Source organism: Prunus avium, chromosome 4 (assembly GCF_965620075.1).
Source record: "Prunus avium chromosome 4, drPruAviu1.hap1.1, whole genome shotgun sequence".
NCBI classification, from domain to species: domain Eukaryota; kingdom Viridiplantae; phylum Streptophyta; class Magnoliopsida; order Rosales; family Rosaceae; genus Prunus; species Prunus avium.
Genome location: NC_142287.1, coordinates 30,217,593 through 30,223,592, shown reverse-complemented (window position 1 = coordinate 30,223,592; position 6,000 = coordinate 30,217,593). Strand labels below are relative to the sequence as shown.

Below are 6,000 nucleotides of genomic sequence, written 5' to 3'. Positions count from 1 at the left end.
AGGTTAGTGCTTATAGATTACATGTGATATAGAGCTTACATGTGGTATCAGAGCAGTCATATGCATCTATAGGTCTAAAAAGGGGATAAAATTGAGAAGTAAAATTGAGACGCATGCATATTTGTTCTATGTTGATTTAAATTGTTTCAAGCTTGCATATTAATAAATCAATCTTACATTTTGTTTCGAGATCCTGGACTATGATTATGTTGTTTGTTGTTTCAAAATTTTGATAGCAGTATGCTTAGGATAAAAGAGATCAGATCTGGTTTTCCTTAATAAAATATGTTATGATTCCGCATAAAGAATAACATCCCATAAAGTGTTGCCATGTTTTGATAGAGAACAATTTGTTATTGCTTAGTCCACAGATGAGTATTAATTGATTGCTATATAATCTCAAAATACCAATGGCAAAATTGTGTCATAGGGTACAACAATTGTTTTTCTCTGCTTACAAGTGTGAATTCCAATTGTTTGTGCTCTATGATAGAACAAGAGGGTTCATTAGCTGTTGTGATCGATCAAGCATTACTATCCACAGACAGTAAATTGTTTTGATAAAGGAAAATCACACAGTTCATGTTGCTGGACTTGTGAAGGATATTAAAGGCATTTTGATATACTGTCCACAGATGTGTGTCATATGTGTATAAAGTTTTTGGGGTAAAGATTAATTATATTGCAAAATTCTATGTTTTCAGTTGTGAATCCCTCTGCTATCAATTCAATTGAATCACTGACTGGTAGCAATTTTAAGAAGTGGAAGAGAGACTTAGAGATAGTTCTAGGTCTTCTAGATCACGACTTAGCACTGAGAGAAGAGAAACCTGAGGTCACTGCTAATAGCAATGCTGAACAGAAGCAGAAACTTGAGAAGTGGGAGAAGGCAAATAGGATATGCCTACTTGTCATGAAGAAATCCATGACAAAAACTATTTGTGGAGGCATCACTGAATCTGAGAATGCTAAGGAGTTTTTGGAGGCTATAGGACTGAAGTTTAAAGAATCTGAGAAGGCAGAAACTGGTACCTTGATGACCAAACTTGCAACCATGAAGTATGATGGTGTCGTGGACATGAGGATTTATCTTTTGAGCATGATAGAGGTTGCAAGCAAGCTGAAAGCTCTTGAGATCCCTATAGCTGACCCTTTTCTAGTTCACCTTGCACTAAACTCACTTCCCTCTCAGTTTGCCCAACTAAAGGTGATCTACAATGCTCAAAAGGACAAATGGAGCCTCAATGAATTGATTTCAATTTGTGTTCAAGAGGAGGAAAGAATGAAGAAGGAGAAAGAAGTGAACACAGTCCATCTCACAACCAATGTTCCAAAAAGGCACCATCCTAAGCCAAACTTATCTACTGCTGCCAATAAGGCCAACTCTCCACCCAAAGGTTCCAATGCTCTAGCTGTTAACAAAACCAATGTCTTTAAGTGCTATTTCTGTGAAAGGGCAGGTCACCTTAAGAGGGAATGTCATAAGTATAAGCGTTGGGTAGAGAAAAAGAAGGCTAAAGGTAAATCAAATTCTGTTTCAGTTTGTTTTTAGTCTAGTTCTATCAATATACCTTCTAATTCTTGGTGGATTGATACTGGTTCATCAATCCACATTGCCAATTCTTTGCAGGACTTTATAAGCCAGAGCAAACCAAGTAGAGATCATGACCATGTCTTCGTAGGAAATGGCAAGAAGGTGGCAGTTCTTGCTGTAGGATCAGTCCAACTTCAACTAGTTTCAGGATTTTCTTTAGTTTTAAAAGATGTTGCTTATGTACCTTCCATGAGAAGGAATTTGATTTCAGTTTCTAGATTGGCTACGGAGAAATTTATTTTTGTTTTTTCTGAGGTATGATTCAATTTGAATTTTAATAAAAGTGAAGTTGGCAATGGTGTTTTAGTTGATGGTCTTTTTAAGTTTAACTGTTCCAGTTCAAACAATGTTTTTGCCATTGATTCCATAGGTCAAAAACGATCTCAAAACAATGAAAATTCAGCAAGGCTATGGCATAAAAGGCTAGGCCATGTGTCTAAGAAAAGAATGCAATACCTTGTGAAAGAACAAATCCTTCCTCCCTTAGATTTTTCAGATTTTGAAGAGTGCATTGAATGCATTAAAGGAAAAATGACTAACTCAAGAGAATTAGGTTCCACCCGAAGTCAAAATCTTCTTGAAATTATTCATACTGATATCTGTGGCCCATTCCCAGTCCCAACCATAGAAGGCCATAAGTATTTCATCACCTTCATTGATGATTTCTCTAGGTTTTGTTACATCTATCTAATCCAGAACAAGTCTAGTGCCTTTGAGGTTTTTAAAATCTTTAAAACTGAAGTAGAAAATCAATTAGATTTAAAGATTAAAGTTTTAAGGTTAGATAGGGGTGGAGAGTATTATGGCAAGTATGATGAGCAAGGCAGACATCCTTCACCATTGGCACGATTTCTACAAGATTGTGGAATTATTGCTCAATACACAAACCCTGGAACACCTCAAGAGAATGGAGGTTCAGAGAGAAGAAATAGAACTTTAAAGGACATGGTGAGAAGCATGATTTGCAACACTGATCTTCCAAAAATTTTGTGGGGTGATGCAATCAAGACTGCAAACTACATTCTAAATAGATGTCCAAGCAAGTCAGTTCCTAAGACTCCTTTCGGGTTGTAGAATAAGAGAAAACCTAGCCTTAATCACTTACATGTTTGGAGTTGTAGAGCTGAAGCCAAAGTCTATAATCCTGAACTTGCTAAACTTGATCCAAAAACAGTGAGTTGCAGATTTATTGGATATGCTGACAGATCAAAAGGTTTTCGATTCTACTGTCCTAATTATGTGAATAGAATTGTGGAGACAGGCAAGGCAAGGTTTATAGAGCATGATGACAATGAAGGAGTTAATAAAGACTTTGTCTTTGAAGAAGAAGGAAATATAGGAACTGAATCTGTAAGTGTCACAGATCAAGTGTTGCCTTTACCATTAAATCAGATGTTTTCTCATATTAATGCACCAACTGAACCTGTGATTCATGATCAAGATATGGAGGTTTTGAATGGGGAAGAGAATGAACCTGAGGCAGTTGAGAATCAACAGGTGCCACAACAAGAGGTGAGAAGGTCTACAAGGGATAGAAGACCAACTGTGCTGCCAGATTTTGTATATTTGAATGAAGCTGATTTTGACGGTATTGAATTTGAGGACCCTTCAAATTATAAACATGCTATGTCTAGTGAATACTCTGCAAAGTGGTTTGAGGCTATGCAATCTGAGTTGGAATCCATGCAAAGTAACAATGTGTGGGAGCTAGTTGAGCCGAGACAAGGAATTAAACCTATTGGTTGCAAGTGGGTGTTCAAAACCAAGAAAGACTCTAAGGGAAACATTGAGAGACACAAAGCAAGGTTAGTGGCCAAGGGTTTCACACAACAAGAAGGAGTAGACTACAATGAAACTTTCTCACCAGTTTCAAGCAAGGATTCTTTTAGGATCATAATGGCACTTGTGGCTCATTTTGATTTGGTTTTACATCAAATGGATGTGAAAACAGCCTTTCTAAATGGTGATTTGAGTGAAGACATTTTCATGCAACAACCTGAGGGTTTTATAGAAGAAGGCAGTGAGCATTTGGTATGTAAATTGAAGAAATCAATTTATGGTTTGAAGCAAGCCTCTAGACAATGGTATCTCAAGTTTGACAAGATCATAACTTCAAATGGTTTTGTCGAAAACAGATTAGATGAGTGCATATACTTAAAATTCAGTGGGAGTAAATTTATTTTTCTAGTCCTTTATGTAGATGACATCTTGCTGGCTAGTAGTGATGAAAGTCTTTTACATGAGACTAAGAGTTTTCTTTCCATAAGTTTTGAGATGAAGGACCTTGGAGAAGCATCATATGTATTAGGAATCGAAATCCATAGAGATAGAGAAAAGGGGCTGCTAGGTTTGTCTCCAAAGGCATATATTGAGAAGGTGTTGAAGAAATTTAACATTGATGAGCACATAAACTATCACATTTATTATCCCTAAATATATTTGTTAGTAATTGATTTTCTTACAATTTTAGTTAATTAGGTTTGTTTTTCACTTTTGCACTTGCTTACATACCCATTACATAATTGATGATGATTTCATTATTTTATCTTAAGGTTGAAGAAGATCATTGGATGCTAGTAGGCAAATGGGTGCAACACTTAACCAAAAGAAAGGATTGAATAACAAAAGCAAGTAGAAGTGGAGCATCAATTGAAGAAAAGAAGAAATATTAAGATGAGGGTTACGGTTGTGCATTGAAGAAGATGAAGAATTTGGAGAATGGAGTCATCAACACTATGGAATAAGTAATGGAAGCAAATTGGCAATTGGTTTGATGGCAAGTGGAATACATATTAAATTCATGAATGGAGGGGTTTAATGAATTTAGAATTGCTCCCATTTTCCTATAAATAGGAGGAGCTATGGCATTGTAAAATCACACCAAGCTCCACAACTCTTGAGCTTTCTCTCTTCCCTCCATCTTTCTAAGTTTTAATTTCTGTTTTTAGTTTAATTTTATTATGGGGAACTAACTCCCTAGCTAAGGCTAGGGAGAAAGCTTTTAATATAAGTGTGTAATTTTTATTAGTTTGATCCAAACTTAAGCTTTAATGTGAATTTGTAGTTTTTGTTCAAATGGAATTTGTAGTTTTCTTTTTAATTAATTGATGGATGTTTGATAATCTATTTCATGGGTTCAATCATGTTTTTCCCATTGTGTAGTAAAAACTTTCATGCTTTTAAAAGAGAAGAGAATTACCAAAGATTAATAGAATTTTGATGAAGATTATTTTTTGATAGTTTGTTGCCAATGGTACAAGTTATGCTTAGAATACTTCTAAAGGAAATTAAAAAGGGCTTTAATTATTTTGAACAACTACAAAGGAAAATATTTTGTGAATCAAATTATTAAGAGTTGCATGCTTATGTTAAAAGTGGAAACCCAATGCCTTAGTGTTTTAATCAATTAAATTTTCTCTAAATCAAATCTTGCATAAATCAACCTCTCAATCATACTTGTTCTTTTTCATCTCTGTTATTTTCTTTACACTGCTCTCTGTGGATACGACACTCGGACTTCCGAGCTACACTGCTATACGACACCTCCCTTGGGTTTTGCAAAGTGGTCCGAACAAACATGCTTCAAAGTAATGGAGCTGAGGTTCCAGTTTCAAAGGGAGACAAACTAAGCAAAGAAGATTGTCCAAGGAATGACGTAGAAAGGGCAGAAATGAAGGACAAACCATATGCTTCTGTAGTAGGAAGTATCATGTACGCACAGGTGTGCACACGACCTGATCTAGCATTTTCCATTAGTGTATTAGGCAGGTATCAATCTGATCCGGGCATTGCACATTGGAAGGCTGCAAAGAAAGTGTTGAGATATATGCAAAGAACAAAAGGACATATGTTAGTCTACAAAAGAATAGATAGCTTGGAGTTGGTTGGTTACACAGATTCAGATTTTGCAGGATGCAAAGACACTTCTCAATCAACTTCCAGTTTTGTGTTCATGATGGGAGGAGGTGCAGTAGCTTGGAAGAGTGCAAAACAACCATATATAGCTACATCTACTATGTTTGCTGAGTACTTGGCTTGTTATGAAGCTACTTCACATGCTATGTGGTTGAAGAATTTCATAAAAGACCTAAAAGTAGTTGATTCTATAGAGAAGCCTATTAAGCTGTTTTGTGACAATAAAGGAGCAGTGTTCTTTTGCAAGAACAATAAAAGGTCTGCTGGACTCAAGCATATGAAAGTGAAGTATTTGCTAGTAAGAGAGAAGGTTCGAGAAGGCTTAACCACTGTTGATTATATCAACACTACAGAAATGATAGCAGATCCCTTAAATAAAGCAATTCCAAACAATGTTTTTCATGGGCATGTGACCAATATGGGATTACTGTCCAGTTTCGAAGATTCTTTGGTCTAGTGGGAGTTGATGACTTGTTCTCATTTCAGCTATT

General features: G+C 35.9%; 1 pseudogene; it reads left to right on the top strand.

Annotated features, from left to right (window-relative positions):
• The first annotated feature begins 5,171 nt into the window (after positions 1 to 5,171).
• On the top strand, positions 5,172 to 5,966 carry LOC148295209 (secreted RxLR effector protein 161 pseudogene; annotated as a pseudogene).
• Positions 5,967 to 6,000: the final 34 nt, after the last annotated feature.